Genomic DNA, 21,879 nt, shown 5'->3' on the forward strand with positions numbered 1-21,879 from the left:
AACGCTGAAAATCAACGACGAGAAATTGCCGTCCAGGTGACGTTTACACATTTTTTTCTCGAGTTAAATCCCCGTTTTCCCTTCCACATCCCAAAGAGGTGCAGTGATATGTTCATACATGACTCATAAGAAGAAACCTTCGGGAAACGGAGGGAGTTCATCCCGGGACAAAGTCGCAAGATACGCTGAGCGCATTCGAGAAGCTGGGAAACGTGCAGACTTGGCAGTTCACACTGAGCCGTTTATTTAGTTCGAGAGGAAACTTCACAGTCAGTCCCACGCACGTTTTAAACTTATCTCGATTAAAGAATATTATGTAAATGATCACGATTACACACAATTATCCTCGCGAGTCTGGAATACCTTTTTTCTATTATTATTATTATTATTATTATTATTATTATTATTATTATTATTATTATTATGCAACTGAACCGGACCTGTTATCTCAAAAGCCTGCGCTGTCTGCCCGTCACAGGTGATTAAAAGTGGAGGTTCATTCGACTGCATGCTCCAGCGATACGGTTCTACGATGTTTCAAATTACCCGTCTGGACTTTGGAAGACTTTCGAGACTCACCCAATAACATGAAATAACACACGGCGATCTTCAATTGCAGCTTCGTCTGGCGCATCCTGCAGTCCCTTGGTACTGGTAACAGAATAAAAAAGAGAATCTGTGTAGTTTATTGAACTGGAGCAGTAGAGACAAACAAAGCCGAGCAGAACGACTTGACACATATGAATGAAATACAATGAGCTTTTTGGTTATTTACGTGTAGGGCTGGTGTTTGAGGAGGGGCTTGTGGTGTTGGTGTCACGGGGCGTGTACCGGGTGGTAAGAGGCTTTGTGGTATTAAAATAAGAAATCGTTCATGAATACCAGGAAGTATTGAAAAAACACACAAACATTTGCTCTTCACGATTCAACCATATGCAATGGTAATATATTTCCACCAGAGGGCAGCAATGGATTATTATTCACGATCCCATGGGGCTGTTCCACGAAGCGAGCTAACCACAAAATCCAGGTTTATTTCGATAATCCCGTTTTAATTTCTCCAAATTCGGTTCCACGAACAAGGCTAACCTGAAGCTCCGCTTAATTACTATGTCAACATATGCTCTTGGACAAGCCTGCTCCGTGGCAGGTTAGTTGTGAAGCTTAGTTTAGCTTGATGAATATGATTGGACAAGCCATGTGATGTCACAGCACGACATTCTGCGGGGCTGGGATTATTCTGCTGCTGTTCTCTCCCTCTTTCGCACACATCGACCCTCCAATATAAAATTATTACAGATTACATGCAGGCGATTCTAATTACTTAGAAAGTATAAAATGACAAGGAGTGCATTGAAGGCTTTTACATGAATAACCATGGCGTGCCCATTTATTCATAATCCAGTTGATGAGGGAGCGAGGCTCATTCGTAGAGCTTTAAGGCAACAGGTTCCACAATTACTTCGGCCCAGGATAGATCCGTTGCATTTTGCGGATGATTATTTATACGAGCGCTATAGATTTAGTAGACACAGTATTGCATATTTGTGTCAGGTATTGGAACCTTACATTTCTAAAAGCACACGTCGCTCTAAAGCCCTTACGGTTGCACAGTCTTTGTGTATCGCTTTGCGTTATTTTGCCAGTGGTTCATTTCTGTACAGTGTGGGGGATGCTGAACATTTAAGCAAAGCTACAGTGTGCTGTGAAATCAGGAAGGTTTGTGTTGCATTAAAGTCCTTTTTAAATATATTCATTACCTTTCCTGGCCACCGAGGAATTCCTACCATTAAGGAAACTTTCTTTGGAATTAATGGTGCTTAATCTTTAAACATCTACTCATTTACAGCACATAAATCATTACCTGATAAGTAACTGAATTTAATTTGTCAGGCTTTCCTAACGTCATTGGAGCCATTGACTGTACACACGTGAGGATAAAGGCTCCAGCAGGTCCAACAGAGCCTGATTACATAAACCGCAAATCATATCACAGTATTAATGTACAGGTAAGTACTGATAATATCTCACATTTATATACAAGAGGTGAAAGTGTAGTCGTCCAACATTAGCAATGTATGTCATTACCATTTCCTAAAATGTTTCAGATGGTATGCACTGCTGAACATCTAATTTCAAACATTGTGGCAAAATGGCCAGGATCAGTACATGATGCCAGAATTGTTCGCGAGTCTTCACTGGCTCAAAGCCTCAGACAAGGCAAGTCAACTAAAATTCACAAATATACTATAGTTTATTATACTACAGTCTAATGTGTCTACTTTCCATTATAGGAATTTTTCCTGGTGTGCTGCTTGGTGACAGAGGATACCCATGTCTACCGTTTCTTCTCACACCATATACAGATCCTGCAACACAAGCAGAAAGACATTTCAACCATGCCCATTGTAAGACAAGGGCACGCATTGAAATGACATTTGGACAGTTAAAATCCAGGTTTAACTGCCTGCGGCATCTCAGAGTTACACCAGACAGAGCGTGGGACATTGTAGTAGCCTGTGCAGTTTTGCATAATGTGGCAATACTGCAGCAGGAGCGTATGCCAATAATGACGCAGGATGAGCAATGGGAAGAGGGCCTAGCAGTGGAAGACCACATGGACGGTAGAGCTGCGAGAGATGTGTACGCAAACACATATTTTGGTTGATTCTGTTGCAAATTTCATTTATTTATTTTCCCCAAAAAAGAACAATTAGAGACATTTCTTCATTTTTATTTAATCTTTCATATCCTGTTGGGGGAAAGGGGAAGCATTTACAACAGTGAACACTAAATGTAGACAATAAAGTGATGTTAACCACGTACATCTCTCTCCAATTTTTTAATTTCAAGCTGCAGTTTTTTTATTTTCAGGTGTCTATATTCGAGGTCTGCTTTTCGGACTTCTATTTCCTGGATCAAATACCTCTTGTAAATAGCACAGATATCTGTCTCATTAGAAGGAAAAAATAATTATTCATTCATTCTTATTAATTACATTAAGCAGTTTATTACTTACCTTCTTCCTTTGACGGTCTTTGAGTACATGTGGGCTGTGCTGATGAGGGCTGAGAGCGTTGCCCACCTGGGTCTTCAGACTCCTGTACACAGCAAATACTGCATGGGTTTGTAAGGAAGAGACAAAAGTTATTCACTGCAAAATAGTTTAAAGTTCATACGGCTAGCATTTCTGAGCAAACAGACACAGTTTCCTCATCCTCCTGTGTCGTGGATGGCCCCGCGATCTGCAAAAAGGGAACATTTGTTGGTTATATTTACCATGGCCACAATGCAATCAAATTCAACTTGTCACACACAAAGTATGACATGCAGTGGTATGCGTATTGCTGTACAATGCCTGACTACAAGTGTTAACAGTACAAGTAAAGCTATTTCCATTACAAGCGGGGCTTAACTTACAGAATAAACTTAAGTGAACAAAAACCACAATACATGACAGAATTAGCAGCAGATAAAGGCATTGGACTGGAACATTAAATATAAAACCCACAGTTATTGCAGTGTATTAAAGTATATAATTAAATACAATACTCACAACAGATTCTAATGACTGTTGTTCAGGATCCAAGAGGGTCGGCACCATCCACTACTGTAAAGCATTACAATATTTGTTTAAGACATTTAACAGAAAGCAAGGCAGAGAGGAGAAACAGAGTAAAGACCTACCATACCTTTAACATATGATTGCACATTACTAGAAGGAAGAACATCTGAGGATGTTCCTCCCTCAATCCCCTCAATTATAGGCCGTGCATAGTTCTGTGTAAGGGCCATCACCTCGGCTGGGGTACAGGCTGCTGGAGGTGGGCCCCCACTGGTTGCCGCAGCCGCAGCTCTTTTTGGTGGCTAAATTATACAATGCAAAAGTGGCCTTTAAATTAATTCTTTAAAAATGTAGTTCTAAATTAGATTTACTTTTTACCATTCTGAAGAATATTTTTGTATTTAATCTTCACTTGCTGCCAGGACCTTTTCGTTCCACTCATGTTGCTCCTGAAACCAAGCATTATTAATAATTATATTAATAATTACAATTATATATCACTTTTTATCCAAGATGAACCCATATAATTAACATGCTGTCCTGTTTATCAATGTGTTAAAATAACCTTAAAGTACCTTACAACTGGTAACAAAATGCATATGTAAAAGGAAATTTTAATGACTATACATTTTGAAGGCTTGAAACTGCTCTCATTTAGTTGTTAAATAGTTTGACATCCTTAACACAAAAGTTACTGAAATCATGTTCTTATACGCATTTAACTTGTCAGCTATTTTCTGCCATGCAGCCTCACGAGCTTTGATAATACAGCTCGTGTTCCCCTTTCTGGTTATTATGGCTTTGTAGTCCTCATAAGCCTGTAATAATAATTCTTGCTCCGCCTGCGAAAAAAACGCAGCTCTTTCCTTAGTTTCCATTCTTACTTATCCAGCATTGATTAACAAGGCTGCCTTTTATGTCACGCGGACGCGCACGAGCCTCGCTTATCAAGCTTGGCTTGAATTAGCGGAGATTAAATACACCTGAATTTTGTTCGTGGAACTCAATGAGCCTGAAGTGAACTGTTAGGCTAACTCAAGTGAGGCTATTACAAATAATCCTCGATTTTATAAACTCGCTTCGTGGAACAGCCCCCAGGACCTCAAACTCCAACCAAGTTCACTCCATTCAATTTCTTAACTTGAAGCCAATTACTATTTAAACCCGTTATTTAATTCCATGGCTCTCATTCTGCCATGGCAGACATTTCCAAAACTGTTGCTTTTGTTTTTTAAGAGCCCTGGCTGTCAAAATGTTTTGTGGCCCTGAGCAGATTAACATTACTGAGGCCTTCACCTTTCTTTATTATCAGATATTGTGTGATGTATACAGGTTGTTGGTCACGTGTCGGATCATTTAGTATCTCATTATTGTTTGGCTGCTAATTAAGGAAAAAATAAATAATTTAGGGGCCTGAGTACCAAGGTAAAGAGTTAATTAGCAGCAAAATCCATCAATAATTAAGAAAAGGGTTAGAATGAAAACCTGCAGCCACAGTAGCTCTCCTTTACTGGAGTTGGAGACCCCTGCTTTAAAAGCATGATGGTTTAGTTCTTCGTCGAGCCCTTGTTTGAAAGAGAGCCATTTCATTCTGTGAAGGGTCCTTTGTATATGTGACTGGTTCTTTGGCTGCGGTGGGCTGGCGCCCTGCCTGGGGTTTGTTTCCTGCCTTGCGCCCTGTATTGGCTGGGATTGCCTCCAGCAGACCCCTATAACCCTGTAGTTAGGATACAGTGGGTTGGATAATGGATGGACTGGTTCTTTGGGCTTTGGAAAAGTTCCTAATATGCAAACAAAACAGACATCTTAAATGAATAGTTGATGACATAGCAGGTGTAATACAAAGGCGCTATATTGCGCCTGACCCAGCACAGAATGGACACGGGAGGCACATATAAAAAGAAAAGACTTTTTATTTTTCTTCAGCTGGAGGGCACGTCTTCCCCGTAATCCCTCCAGCCACAACACAGTCCCAAATAAAGCATAAATAACCCACCACCAGATTAGTCCTTCTCCTCCTGACTCTGGCCCTCAAATAGTGGCTGCAGGCTCTTTTTGTAGCCCTCTCTGCTCCACGTGGTAATTGGCCTAAGTAGGCTGCTCTTCCAGGTGTGGCTGCATTCCAGCCCACAGGCTCGTTAAGCTGTGCAGCTCCTCTGGGTGGTGGCCATGGAGCTCGAAAGGTCTGAGTCCTGAAGTCCCACACCTGTGGCCCCAATGTAACCCAGGAGGGCTGCCACCACGCGTTCCTGGGCATATATAGTGCATCCCATGGCTGCTCCCCCGGATCCAGTGTTGAAGGGGCGTTCCAGCCGGGCATGGGACCTGGCCACCCGTCACACTGCCCCTTCCTCAGGCATCTGACACATCCCGCTCGGGCCGGTCCTCTCCAGGATAGGGAATCGGCTTCCTTGGATTTACGGCTCCACCCTGTGGAAATATAAACAATGTCTGGGGGTCCTGTTCCGACGTCCTTGCCACTCCGACGTCCTCTCTGGACAACACCTCCAGACGTGGCCACAGCGGCCGCAGTGATAACAAGGCCGACCCCCTCCATCTCGACCCTTGTGGGTCATGGTTTTAAAAGGGGCTCCCGCTGCATAGAACAACTCAGACTAACTCCAGGTTTTCTTAAATTGTTAGTCTCCTGCTAGGCAGCCTAGCAAACATTAAAGATTTCTGCCTTTTTCAACATATTAAGAAGTTTTTGAAAATACAGGGCTCTGAGGCTAAGGATTTGTGCTGGTATCCAGAAGGTTACCAGTTTGAATCTCCGTCACTGCCATAAGAGATCCTACTGCTGGCCCTTGAGCAAGACCCTTAACCTGTAAATGCTCCAGGGGTGCTGTGCAATGGCTGATCCTGCGCCCAAGGGGTATGTGAAAACTAACAAATTCCTAATACAAGAAATTGTATAATTGTATAAAAAAAAAAGAGCCAACTTCATTGGCAGAGAACCCTTCCCAGGATGAAAAGGTGCTTTGTCAAGCAATGGAGGTATGAACAACCACACAACCCAGTAAAGAACCATAAAATCCCATTAGGGAACCAGCAAGAGTGCCACAAAAATCCTTTTCAAACCAGGAACCTGTTTCACAAATCTGCTATAATCTATTTGTGGCTATTTATGGAACTTTTTATGCTTCTAATGAAATAAAGGTTCTTTCAGGAGCCTTCATGGTGATGGCTCTTTTAGGAACTAAAAATGGTTCCCTTATAGCAGGAGTTCTCAAATACCTGGAGGGCCCCAGAGGCTGCAGGTTTCCATTCTAACCCTTTTCTTAATTAGTGACCTGTTTTTGCTGCTAATTAACTCCTTTTCCTTTCATTTTAATGGACTTGTTTTTTAAGTTTTGTTTCCCTGAATTTGTTCATCATTCCTCTGAATTGATTCATTTCTTTCCTTAAATGGCACCCAAACAGAAATGAAATGAGAAGTGAGGGAGCTGACAGACGACCAAGTTGGGGCCTATTTCACCAATCTTTACCAATTTCACTCCAAGCCATTGCTTAATCAGGAACTGATTCTTGTTGTTAACTAAACCCGTTCTTTAATTCTATGGCTTGTTGCTGCTCTCATTGTGTAATAGCATATATTTCTGAAATTTTTGATTTTCTCTTTTCTAAGAGCACTGGGGACCTGAGCAGATCGACATTCCTGAGAATGATACCTTCATCGTTCTTTATTTTCAGATATTGTATGATGGACACAGTTTGCTGGTCCTGTTTTGGCTCATTTTGTATCTCATTATTGTCTGGCAGTTAATTATGGAAAAAGAAACAATTAAGGGGTCTGAGTCTTCAAAAACAAGTCAATTACAATAAATTCAAAAGAAGTTAATTAGCAGCAAAAACAGGTCACTCATTAAGGAAAAGGGTTAGAATGAAAACCTGCAGTCACTGCGGCCCCCCAGGACCGGAGTTTGAGAACCCTGCATTACAGAGTTGTTCTGAAGAACCATCGTCCAAAATTAGAAGCAGAAGAATGAAGCCATCTACAGCAGGGGTCTCTGACACGTCGCTTGCGAGCTACTGGTAGCTCGCAACCCTTTTCCAAGTAGCTGACCAAAGGATTCATGAATCCTACATAAATTTGATTTGATTACTCAACTTATTTGATCTTTCCATATAATCATATCACAAACTTTTTAAGGCAAAATCATGATCCACAATCTGAATTGCAATCTCTCTTTTCAATGTGGTGTACACTTAGGAGAATATCGGGACTCAAACTCATCAAGACTTGAAATATCAAACAAAGTTGAATTCAATTTTTCTCTCGTTTGCTAACTAAGTGGAGTTAAGGTACACGCCCTGAAGCTGGCGAGTGGGTGAGGAAGGCCCCTCCCCTCTGTCCGCTGCGTCTCACTCGGATTCACGCTAATAAATCGGTACTGCAAGTGAACTCTGATACATAGTGAAATGAGAAAAGTGACACAATCAACTGGAATGTTTAAGCAAATTATACAAAAATACCCGCTCTAAATCCATTAAGTAGTTCTCTTGTGAAAAGCAGACACAGACATTGGATTTTATATATTATATATTAGTAAACCTTCAAAATAATGTGCAGTTAAAGTCTCAGAAGCATTCTCAGTATTTCTGGAGCTTAGTAGAGCCAAATAACTATAAGAATTTTCACCAAGCAGCTCTGAAAATGTCTGTTTTGTTTCGGTCTCCATACCTTTGTGAGTCAGCCTTTTCTAATATGAATGTCATGAAATCTAAGATCAGCATGAAGATGACAGATGGACATTTAAATGACTCTGCCTAAGTGGCAACACTGCACCATTTACCTGCCTCCCTTGTTGAGTCATCTGACTAACTAAAAACACCTCACACATGCAACGTAAATAAAGTGAAACAGTGACATGGAACAAAATGTCAAAAGAATAAGTCTTATCTGTGTATTTGGAATGGCATTGTTTTGTTTTGACAACACTCATGTTTTAATTCAATAGTGTGAGATACACTAGAAAATGCATACAGACATACAAAATGCACTTTCAGGTGAACTAAATATTTTTTGTAATGTTTTAATGCAAAATGTGAGTTGTGGACACCAACATTTTCTACAGTCATATGAAAAAGTTTGGGAACCCCTCTTAATTCTTTGGATTTCTGTTTATCATTGGCTGAGCTTTTAAAGTACCAACTTCCTTTTAATATATGAAATTCCTTATGGACACAGTAGTATTTCAGCAGTGACATTAAGTTTATTGGATTAACAGAAAATATGCAATATGCATCATAACAAAATTAGACAGGTGCATAAATTTGGGCACTCAACAGAGATATGACATCAATACTTAGTTGAGCCTCCTTTTGAAAATATAACAGCCTCTAGACGCTGTCCTCCTATAGCCTCTGATGAGTGTCTGGATTCTGGATAGAGGTATTTTTAGACCATTCTTCATACCAAATCTCTCCAGTTCAGTTAAATTTGATGGCTGCTGAGCATGGACAGCCTGCTTCAAATCATCCCATAGATTTTTGATGATTTTCAAGTCAGGGGACTGTGACGGCCATTCCAGAACATTGTACTTCTCCCTCTGCATGAATGTCTTTGTAGATTTCAAACTGTGTTTTGGGTCATTGTCTTATCCAGCCCCTGCGTAACTTCAAATTTGTGACTGATGGATGAAAATTATCCTGAAGATTTTGTTGATATTGGGTTGAATTCATGCAACCCTCAACTTTAACAAGGGCCCCAGTCCCTGAACTAGCCACACAGCCCCACAGCATGATGGAACCAAATTTGACTGTAGGTAGCAGCTGTTTTTCTTGGAATGTGGTGTTCTTCTTCCGCCATGCAAAGTGCTTTTTGTTCTGACCAAATAACTCCATTTTTGTCTCATCAGTCCAAAGTACTTTGTTCCAAAATGAATCTGGCTTGTCTAAATGAGCATTTGTATACAACAAGCGACTCTGTTTGTGGCGTGAGTACAGAAAGGGCTTCTTTCTCATCACCCTGCCATACAAATGTTCTTTGTACAGATTGTGCTGAACTGTAGAACGATGTACAGATACACCATCTGCAGCGAGATGTTCTTGCAGGTCTTTGGAGGTGATCTGTGGGTTGTCTGTAACCATTCTTACAATCCTATGCATATGCCACTCCTGTATTTTTCTTGGCCTGCCAGACCTGAGTTGGTTTAACAGCAACTGTGCCTGTGGCCTTCCATTTCCTGATTCCATTCCTTACAATTGAAATTAACAGTTTAAACCTCTAAGATGGCTTTTTGTAGCCTTCCCCTAAACCATGAGACTGAACAATCTTTGTTTTCAGATCTTTTGAGAGTTGCTTTGAGGATCTCATGCTGTCTGTCATTCTTCAGAGGAGAATCAAAGGGAAGCACAACTTGTAATTGACCACCTTAAATATCTTTTCTCATGATTGGACACTCCTGTCTATGAAGTTCAAGGCTTAACGAGCTCATCCAACCAATTTGGTGTTGCAAGTAATCAGAATTGAGCAGTGACAGGCATTCAAATCAGCAAAATGACAAGGGGACCCACATTTGTGCACAACCAGTTTTTCACATTTGATTTAATTTCATACAACTAAATACCGCTTCACTAAAAATCTTTGTTCGGAAAACACCCCAATACTCACATGTTCCTAGGAAATGAAAGACATACCACTGTTATCTTATTTGTTGAAAGGAGAGTCAATTATTATGCAGGCTGAGAGGGGTTTCCTAACTTTTTCATATGACTGTAATTGTTCAGACAAAACAAGCTTATTCAGTTTGTTTGGGTTGAAATAAGCTATGAGAATAAACATTAGAAAACATGAGTAGCTCTCGGCCATTTTCATTTTGTAAAATTAGTTCTCAGGGGATAACAGGTTGGAGACCCCTACTCTACAGTAATGGGCAGACAGCCATTTAATCTCTGCTGCTCATCTGGAAAGTTGCAATGATGAAATTGGAACATTAGAACAATCCAAACGAGAACAGGCCGTTCAGCCCAACAAATTTTGCCAGTCTAATCCACTTAAATCTAAAAAAAAAAAAATCAAGTCTAGTTTTAAAAGTTCCTAAAGTCTTACTGTCTACCACATTACTTGATTGCTTATTTCTTGTGCCTATGGTTCTCTGTGTGAAGAAAAACACCTTCATGTTTGTGTGAAATTCAACCTTAACCAGTTATCAAATGCGTCCCTCTGTTCTTGATGAACTAATTTTAAAGTCACCATCTCGATCCACTGCACTAATTCCCTTCATAACAGTCATGTCACCTCTTAATCATTTTTGTTTCTTAAACTGAAAAGGGTTTATATATACTCGTCGCCCTGCCCGGGGTTTGTTTCCTGCCTTGTGCCCTCACTTTGTAATTGGATTATGGACTTTTTGACCAACAGACCCCAGCATATTAGGTCAGGCCACATCTGCTCCACTACCGTAATGGTTAACACTGGCATACCACAGGGCTGTGTGCTGAGCCCCTTCCTTTACTCCCTCTTCACCCACCATTGCAGGCCTGTGTATGGATCTAACAACATCATCAAGTTTGCAGACGATACTACGGTGATTGGCCTCATCAGCAACAACGATGAGTCTGCCTACAGGGAGAAGATAAAGCACCTGGCCACTTGGTGCACGGACAACAATCTGCTCCTTAACACCAATAAGACCAAGGAGCTCATTTTGGACTTCAGGAAAGGAAGAAGAGGTTCACGTGAACCGATTCACATCAACGGAATGGTTGTTGAGCCTGTTTCATCCTTTAAGTTCCTGGGGACCCACATTTCGGAGCACCTATCCTGGTCCACCAACACCTCTAGCCTAGTCAAGAAGGCTCACCAGCGCCTATTCTTCTTGAGAACACTTAAGCTGTCCTCAACTACTCTGGTGAACTTCTATCGCTGCACAATAGAAAGCATTCTAACCAACTGTGTCACAGTTTGGTACGGAAGCTGCTCTGTTGCTGAGCGTAAGGCACTGCAGCGGGTGGTGAAAACTGCCCAGCGTATTATAGGGACTCCACTTCCAGCCATTGAGGACATTCAAAAGAAACACTGTGTGCGTCGAGCACGCAGTATTCTTAAGGATTACTCTCACCCTGCCCACAAACTGTTTTCTCTCCTGCCTTCTGGTAGGCGCTTCAGGTGTCCCAGGTCAAGAACTAGCAGACTGAGGAACAGCTTCTTTCCCAGAGCTGTCTCCTTATTGAACTCTGCCCCCCACTGACACCTGCCCACACCTCACACACCCCTATACTCTTCCCATTACCACTACACTATTTAATGTGGACTGCGCTATAATGTACATACCTGGTTGAAAATACAAACATCCATGCACAATACATTTGCACACTTCTGATTGAGTATATATTCGTACATGTCTAGTTGTAAATTCCAGTCTATAGAAAATAGCAACCTGCACAATATGTACATATCTATCTGTACATGTTTACTTGTAAATTCCTGTCTATAGAAAAAAAGCAACCTGTATATTATGTTCATATCTATTTGCAAATTCCTGACTACAGTTAATAGTAACCTGTATATCTTGTTTATCCATTGTAAATTTATAATTATAGTTACTAGCAATCTGTATATTATGCTTACATAATATCCTGTACATTATGTTCATATCTATTTGTAAATTCCTGACTACAGTTAATAGCAACTTGTAGATACTGTTCATCCATTGCAAATTTATAAGTATAGTTACTAGCAATCTGTATATTATGCTCACATAATATGATTCTGTAATAGTTACCCATAGCCTTTCCCTGCACATATCCCTTTTAGGTGTACTTAGAACTTATACCTTTATCCTGCACTTTCTGCTAATTGCACTTCTAGTTAGACCTAAACTGCATTTCGTTGCCTTGTACTTGTACATGTGTAATGTCAATAAAGTTGAATCTAATCTAATCTAATCTAATCAAATCTCTTTCACCATCACACATAAACTCCAGACTACACAATGCTCTGGGCACATTCAGTTTAAAATGTACAGCTGAGGCCAAAAGTTTCAGTCCACCTCGGCGGAAGACGTCCAAACTCCATGTCTCCCAACTCCACACATGCCATGGTGCGACAAATTCCCTGTGTTAAGTCATTTAGGGTATCAACTTTATTTATATAAGTGGTAATATCAAAATAATTGCTAAGATTCAGATTGATTTCAGCCTTTATTCACACCAATATGAATGTCAGTCTAAACAGCCTGGAAGATTCCAGAAATTGATGTCATGACTTTTTGAAGCATTTGATTGGCAAACTATCTTAATTGAGATGATCAGAAGTGCAACTCTGGCTTCACTTAAGGGCCTTCCATTACAGCCAGGGCTGTTGGGAAACTCCAATCTCACTCAAGAACCTATCAAAAAAGAAATAAAATGAGGAGCTCTGCAAGTCTATATTTCCTCCTTAGAAACAACTTGCAGACAACTAAAGGTAGAGTATTTGGACAAAAGTATCAGGACGCCTGACCATTAAAATCCCAACAGGGACTTTAATGACATTGCATTCAAATACATATACTTTAATATGGAGTTGCCCAACTTTACAGCTATAACAGCTCACACTCTTTTTGGAAGGCTTTCCACAATATTGTGGAATGTTTCTGTGGGGTTTTGTGCCCATTCATTCTGTAGAACATTTATGAGGTCAGGCACTGATGTTGGACAAGAATGCCTGGCTCTCAGTCTCCGTTCCAGTTCATCTCAAAGGTGTTTGATGGGGTTGACGTCAGGGCTCTGTGTGGACCAGTTAAGTTCTTCCACACCAAACTCATCCCACCATGGCATTATGGACCTTGCTTTGTTCACTGGGCCACAGTCATGCTGAAATAGAAATGGGTCTTCCCCAAATTGTTTCCACAAAGTTGGAGGTATAGCTCTGTCCAAAATGTCTTGGTATGCTGAGGCATCAAGATTACTCTTCACTGGAAGTAAGGGGCCAAGCCCAAACCTTGAAAAACAGCTCCACACCATTATCCTTCCCCCACCAAATTTTATAGTTGGCACAATGCAGTCAGGCAGGTAACGAGGCTCATCAAAACAGAGAAGCGTGATTCGTCACTCCATAGAACGTGTCTCCTCTGCTCCACAGTCCAGTGGCATTGTGCTTTACGAGAGCTCATCGAGAGCCAGACTGACGTTTACAATCAGCGGGAACTTTCCTGGTGGCCTGCTGCCTGACCTGGCCTGGCATTCAGAGCAGCCAGTGAAATAAACTAATGGTGAAATGATATAATGTTATTATACTAGAAAATGAGCTGGCGTTATTGCTCTGAAGTGGGCACAAATCCTTTCGGTTTAAAGGTTTGTTTTCTGGTTTCTGGTTTTTGTTCAAGTCAGGTTTTGACTTTGCATGCGTCTCTCGCTCTGACAGTTAAACAGAAGTGCTGTAATAAGAGTTGCGAACGTCTAGTGCTTTTGTGATTAAAGTTATGTATGAAGATTGTTTAAAAGTTTATAATATACTTGGAATTATATTTGGATGTTGTATGGATTTTGGTATTTGCTACTGTGTATTCATTTTGTTTTATTTTTGTTTCAAATTTTAATGAAGTGTAGCTTATGGTCACATTTTCAATGTTTTTTTCTTCCCTTTTCCCTCAGAGTGACTGAATAGGCTACACAAAATGTTATATTTTATTTTTTTATTAATGAAACACGTATGTGAGTGGAATGATTTTTGTTTTTAAATGTACCTGCTCTTCTTTATTTCATGATAAGTTTGTGAATGAATGTGTCTTGCTTTTACTTTGTTTTAATAATTTTAAAGTGCGCCTCTCGCACTCTGACAGTTAAACCTTAATGCTATGATGACGGAGTGACTGAATAAGGTCACATGAAATGTTTCTTAGTTTTTCGTTTACTAAGTGCATTCTTTAAAAAAGGCTTGAAAGTATTTTATGGCACCATTTGTCCATTGAAGAAATTCAAAGTGGTTTTTTTTGACCAACACTTCAAACTTTGTGGTAAAGTCTTCAGCATTACCATCCAGACACTGACAGCAAACATAATCTCTGCACTGTGGATTCCACTGACAACTACTTTTTGAGGTTCAGTGCTTGTTGCACATTTGTTTTGATATAAATATTACAGAACTACATGATTTATTTATTTATGAACTGTTGTTTCACAGTCTATCAGAGGTTGTCTTGAGACTAATATTTAGGAGTGAAATGTGTATGTAAAAGCTGAATCTACAATCTTCACTTTTTTAAAAAACAGTGTTTGTTGGTTTTTTGAGTCTGTGCCTGTAGAAGAAAACTGATGTATATTGTGTGACCTGGCCTAGGTTAGATTTGGGATTCCTGGCCTGAATAAGTTTCCCAGTCTGGCCCTGACTCCATCCGACACTTGGCATTACTCTTGGTGATATGAGACTTGCATGTAGCTGCTCAGCTATGAAAACCCATTCCATGAAGCTCCCGCTGCACAGTTTTTGTGCTTACATTAATGTAAGTGGAAGTTTCAAACTTCAGCCAGAAGTAGATCATTGGTGACTTTTACACACCATGCACCTTAGCAGTCGTTGACCCCACGCTGTGATTTTACGTGGTCTTCTGCTTCGTGGCTGAGTTGCTGTTGTTCCTAAACACTTCTGCTTTTCATTAATTCCTCTTACAGGTGACCGTAGAATATCCAGCAAGGACGAAAGTTCATGATCCATCTTATTGCAAAGGTGGCATCCTACCACAGTACACAGTACCACGCTTAAAGTCACTGAGCTCTTCAGAGCGACCCATTTTGTTTCACAAATGTTTGTAAATGGAGACTGCATGGCTAGTTTCTTGAATTGATACACCTGTGGCAATGGGTCTGATTGAAACACCCGAACTCAATAATATAGAGGTGTGTCCCAATACTTTTGTCCATATAGTGTACCTTCTGTACAAATGATTGTATGCAAATACAGATATGTAGGGACTACACTGCATCATTCAGGAAAGAGTAGGGATAAATGAACTTTCATAAGATGTATGACATGAGGCTGTCATGGTATGCCACTTTTGCCACAAGTCAGTGTGTGAAATGCCTGATTTTCTAGATCTGTTTTTATTGTCAAGGGGAAGTGTTCAGGAGCAGCAGCAGCGGCTCAGCAATAAACACTGCTGAAAGAGCACCTACTGTAGCATATACAAATGGCCTGCCCTCTTGTTGAATCATTCACAAAAGAGTTCTAAACTGTCTCTGCAAGAAATATCAGCACAAGAAATGTGCATCAGGAGCTTCAGGAAGTGCACCTGCACACAGGCCTATGATCACTATGTGTAACGCCTAGCATCAGCTGGAGTGGTGTAAAGCAAAAGACTTTGGACTCTAGAGCAGTGGAAACGTGTTCTCTGGAGTGATGACTCCCACTTCACAATCCGGCAGTCTGATGAACGAATTTGGGTGAGGTGGTTCCAGGAGAACACTACTATCCAGACTGCACAGTACTGTAAAGTTTGGTGGAGGAGGAATAATGGCAGGATTTGGGCTAGGCTCACTGGTCCCAGTGAAGGGTACTATGAATGTTACAACATATGAAGACATCTAAGACAATTGTGCACTTCCAACTTTCTGGCCAAAGTTTGTTGAAGGACATTTTCTGTACTACCTTGACTGTGCCGCTGTGCACAAATCCAGATACATAAAGACATGGAATAACTCGAGTGGCCTACACAAGCCCTGTGATCAGTGGAAAGACGAATTAAAGCTGTAATATCTATTGGGACACACACTCCATATTAATGCCTATGGTTCTGGAATGGGATGTCCAACAATCTTGTACAGGTGTGATGTCAAGTGTCACTTTGACCAAACAGCATAATCACCTACAAATTTAAGTTTAATAAGACAATTTGTCAGTTGTTGTGATTTGTGGCAAAGATGTTAAGAAATTGCTGGATGTCTATTTGGTATGTTGATATTTGGCAATCCCTGAGTGGTAATTGTTTTTTCACATGACCTGTGGGGGTCACAGCACAGGGTCAGCCATTGTAGAGCATCCCTGGAGTAATTTTCAGGTTAAGGGTGTTGCTCTGGGCAGCAACAGACTAGGACCCCTTCTGTCAATAACAGGACTTGGACCAGCAACCTTTCAGGTACCAGTGTACAGTAATTTCTTAGCTCTTTGGTTGCAAATGACCAGTAGTTGCAGTTCGTCCGATATTTTTTTAGGCAGTGAAGCAGTGATCCCTGATACTGTGAGACAGCAGAGCTAATCAAAGTTCCACATAGTAGTTAATTCGTAAAGTAAGTTATCTGTGTCTGTCTGTATGTCTGTCCGCTTTTCATGAGAGAACTACTTAACAGATTTAGAGCAGTTTTTTTTTTCTATAATTCACTTGAATGTTCCAGTTGATTTTGTGACTTTTCTAATTGCGCTAAGTATTATAGTTTGCTTGCAGGAGCGATTTATTCGCACTAATCCGATACTGTGGCTGCAGGCCAAGGGGAGAGGGAAGCATGACGTCAGGAGTGGAGAGCCAGGCAGGGCCCTCATCACTCACGCACCAGCCTCCATGCGAGTCGCTGTACCTCTAGCGACGTTTTGGAGTGTTCCTTGCCTCCACTTAGCTAGCTATACCTGTTTTTTTTTATTGATTTTTAAAGTTTGTCTTGTTTCACTACTACGCCAGCAGAGCCGGGGGGGGATAGCTAATATGGTATAAAAACAATGCTAATAAGATAATGTTCTCAAATTTGCTTTTTCCATATCAGAGCCAGGGCAGCTCAGAGAGCAAGACACGAAACCACCATGGTAACGTGATCACAGGCTTTTGTCCAGTATCCAGTGTGAATTGTGGGACCTTCTCCACAGAGCTACAAAGTGACATTTTCTAAACAACATCCACTCAATTCATTTTGCCGCAGGTGGACTCCAGTCAAGTTCTCGACACGTCTGGAGGAGAATTAAAGCAAACAGGAGGCACCCGAGCACAATTAGGAGTAGTCTGAATATGTCTATTATGGATTTTTAATAAATTTGCCAATCTTTCAGAAAACATGTTTTCACTTTGGTATTATGGGTTATTGAGTGTAGATTGATGGGCAATAATGTCAAATTTATTCATTTAAAATTAAATCTACAACACAGTCAAATGAAGGGGTCTGGTGACTTTTTGATTCCACTGTATATTGTGACTGGTAAGGTGCTGGCTTTGCTTTTACAGGATGTTTCTGATACAAGAAAGCACACTTTCTCATAAGGTTAAGTTATTTTGACACTGCCTCAGCTGTTGCAAATCCTTTACGTTAACAAAAAAAAACTTTTAAAGTGCCAGATCCTTCTCCCACAGCAGTGGGTTTTTGTGCCCACACCAAGAATCTGAACGACAGGAAGCCCACATGCAGCTCTATAAATGACACTTTTGAGTTTTCAGTGAAAATGGTGACTCAAGAGTGGTGTTGTGTTCTGTTATGATTACCAGGCTTATCATTTTTTAGTCATTTTTTTAAACTTTCCCGTTCATCTTCTTTAAAGAACAACTGTGGCTTGAAAAGAGCTCTTGTGCAACGTGAAGCCACAGCCGGAAATGATAGCTGCACTGTGCTTAGGGCCCGGCACTAGACTGACGTTAGCCTTGCAGCAGTGACTGGAGTGCCGTGAAGGAAGGTACAGAATACCACACTTTAAACCGCCTGCACTGGACAGGCTGCGAGGACACCGTCGTGTAAAAATGAACACATGCAGAGGAGCCCATATTTGGCTATTATACCGGCTCCACGTGTGTCCAGCTCAACCACTAGACGGCCACGCGTTCCTGCGGCGGTGCCTTCAACACACAAACGGTAAGCGCACTTCCTTATAACCATATAACTGCCGCTGCTTCAATTTCAAGGCTTCCTCAACTGAAATTTAGTAATCACACCCTCCCCCTTAAGATTACAGGTCGCAAGGTCGGGACAAATAATCCGACACGAGATTTTTCTTTCCCGACACATAGCGTACCTGAAATCTATAAGGCTGGAGTGACAAATACCAATGGGCCACACATGCATTTGAATGTTTCATTCGCTGCATCTATTGCAAAGCCCTATGGTCACTCTCTACCACAAACTCTGTTGACAAAAGGTAATATTTTAAACTATCAATTGCCCATTTCATAGCTAGTCCCTCCTGTTCCAACACTGCATATTTCTTTTCTCTATCAAACAGCTTCCGACTGATAAACAAAACAGGTCTCCTTTCTTCTCCTTCCCCCTGCATTAAAGCGGCCCCCAAACCTTCCCCTGAGACGTCAACCCGTAAAATAAAAGGTTTGGAAAAGTCAGGACAGTGCAATAATGCATTTTCACAGATAACTTTTTTTTTCAATGTAATAAAAGCATGTTCACATATCTCTGTCCATTTGATGTTTCTAGGGACTTGGTTTTTCAGGAGGTCAGATAGGGGTGGTGCAATACTTGAAAAGTTTGGAATGAACCAAAGGTACGACCCCACCAGTCCCAGAAAGGAACGGACCTGTCTCTTTGTTGTTGGCTGCGGATAATTCCGGATGGCAGCCACTTTGTCAACCTAAGGATGGATAATACCGCCCCCTATGGTGTAACCCAGGTATTGCACCTCGTCCTTGGATAAAACTGTTTTTTCTGGGTTTACCACCAAACCAGCATCTTTTAGACGGTCGAAAACGTCAGCAAGGTGCTTTAAGTGGTCTTCCCATGATGACTAAACACTACTACATCGTCAATATATGCTCTAGCGTAGCTTTCTGCACCTTGCAGCACTTTGTCCATCAGGTGTTGGAAATTGGCAGCTGCCCCATGTAAACCAAATGGCATTACGGTGAACTGGTATAGGCCTCCGGGCGCTCAAAATGCGGTAAGTGGCTTGGACTCCTCTATCAGTGATATCTGCCAATAACTTTTATATAAATCAATAGTTGTAAGAAATTTAGCCGGACCCAACTGCTCCACTAATTCATCTACCATTGGCATGGGGTAGGCATCAAAAGCAGATATTGCATTAAGTTTTGAATAGTCTACACAAAAATGCATTTGTCCATTTTTCTTTGGTACGAGTACAGCAGGACTGCACCATTTACTCACCGATGGTTCAACTATTCCAAGTTGTTTCATTTACTCCAGTTCCTCCTTGAAGACCTGCAAACGTTCAGGGATGCGGAAATATGCAGTTCTCACCGGACCTGGGGAGGTCTTATATTATGTTGTATAAGCTCAGTCTTACCTGACAGAGCTCCAAACAAACCCTCTGGAATGATCTGTTGGATATCCTGTCTTTGTTTGTCACTCAGGTGTTCCAGTGAGGGCAACATTCCAACATCTGGTCTGGAGGGCAAATACTGTTCCTCTGCCTCATCCTCTTCCAAGACACTTTGAATGAGAAACTGGAAGGAAGGGTTAGTATTCTCATGCCAAGCCTTTAACATATTTATATGAAATGTCTGTTTTGGCTTCCGTGGATGGTCAGGCATCTCAATCTCATAAGTGACTGGACCTTTCTGAGCTGTGACTGTATAAGGCCCCTGCCACTTAACTAGTAAGCTGCTCTCAGAAGTAGGCAGCAGCAAAAGTACCTTTTGTCCCACAGCGAGGTTACGTTCTCTTGCGGCTTTGTCATACCATGACTTTTGTTTAGTTCAAGCTTTCTCCAAATTTTCTCTCACCATCTGGGATAAGTAAGCAAACTTTTCCTGTAACTTGAGCACAAAAGTTAGCCCATTCTTTGATTCTGCTCTGTCTTTGTCTCCTTCTAGAGTCTCTCTTAGAACACTGAGAGGACCGCGTACATATCGATCATACAGCAGTTCAAATGGGGAGAATCCTGTTGATTACTGCGAAACCTCTCGATATGCGAAAAGCAGGTAGGGTAACCATTGGTCCCAATCAGACCCTGTCTCATTCACAAACTTGCACAACATCTGCTTTAATGTAGCATTGTACCTTTCTACAAGCCCATCAGTCTGCGGATGATAGGGTGTGGTCCTTAATCCCCTGATTCCTAACAAACTGTTCACTTGTCTCATCAGTTTGGAAGTCAGATTGGACCCCTGATCAGTCAAAAGCTCTCTGGGAATCCCTACCCTGGAGAATAGCTGTATAAGCGTCTTAGCTATACTGCTGGCATTGGTCTTCTTGAGGGGAAAGACTTCAGGGAACCGTGTCGCATAATCACACACTACTAAAATGTATTTATAGCCAGTGTGGCTCCACTCTAAAGACCCGACCAGATCGACTGCAATCCTGGAGAATGGCTCTTCCACTACTGGCAGTGGTATTAAGGGCACCTTATCTCCCCTATTTACAGGTCCTATTTTTTGGCACTTGGACATTTAGTGTATTTTGCCACATCTTTTGTTCAACCTGCCCAATAAAAATGTCTAGCAAGCTGTTCTGATGTCTTTACTTGCGGGCATATGTCCAGACCAAGGGCTGCTATGACTAAGAAAAAGCACTCAATCCCTCAGATCCTTCGGCAACACCAGTCTCTGTCCACTCTCGTCTTGGTGGTAAAGTATGTCATGCTCTATGACAAACTTTTCTCCGATTTTAGCCTGGAGTCCCCTTGCAGCCTTGTCAAAACAAACACTCAAGCTTGGGTCATCATGTTGAGTGGCGGCCACATCACTCGGGATGTCAAAGGCATATCCTGGAAGAATAGGTGAAGGTATAAAGTTACCAGCCTTCTGGGGAACGACCCAGAGCTTCTCTTGCCTCCTCTGACTCCAGGCTTTATGGTACGTGCGTGGGCTCTCAGCTATTGAAAAGGGCAGCTCATCCCAGTTATCATGGGATCTCTCCTGACCACGTGTCTCTGCCTGCAGAGCACTCTGCAGCAAGTCTTCAATACCCGGCACATCCAACCCTAAAAGTACTGGATTTGGCATGACCTCTTCACCATGAACACACCTCAGAGCTACGCTCTGCCCCAACTCAACCACTTGACCTTCCAGACACTCTCGTCTCACCAAAGACTGGGTGCTTCCGGTATCTATCAGTGCTTTGTGCTGCCGTCCTTCTATAGTAACCCTCACCACCTTCTCCCTATTTACTAAAGGAGTCTTCTTCGTTGGCAGTGGACAAGGTTCAAAACAAAATTTGGTCTCTCTTCTGTTGGGGCAATTCCTAAGAATGTGGCCTTTCTGTTTACAACCATGGCAAATCACTCCTTCCCTATAAACTCTTCTCTCAGGTAGGTGGACTACACTAACTGGACCACATCCTGTATCAACCCGAGACATACCTTTGGTCCGTTCCATTAGTCTAGGTTTCATGCAGACTTTGTCTTCTCTTCGCAGGTTCCTTGAACGATGAGCGGCCAAAAACACCTCTGCAAGGTCTGCAGCTTCCTTGGAGGTTTTAGGACGATGTTCCTCCACCCAGGTCCGCAATCT

Source organism: Polypterus senegalus, chromosome 10 (assembly GCF_016835505.1).
Source record: "Polypterus senegalus isolate Bchr_013 chromosome 10, ASM1683550v1, whole genome shotgun sequence".
NCBI classification, from domain to species: Eukaryota; Metazoa; Chordata; class Cladistia; order Polypteriformes; family Polypteridae; genus Polypterus; species Polypterus senegalus.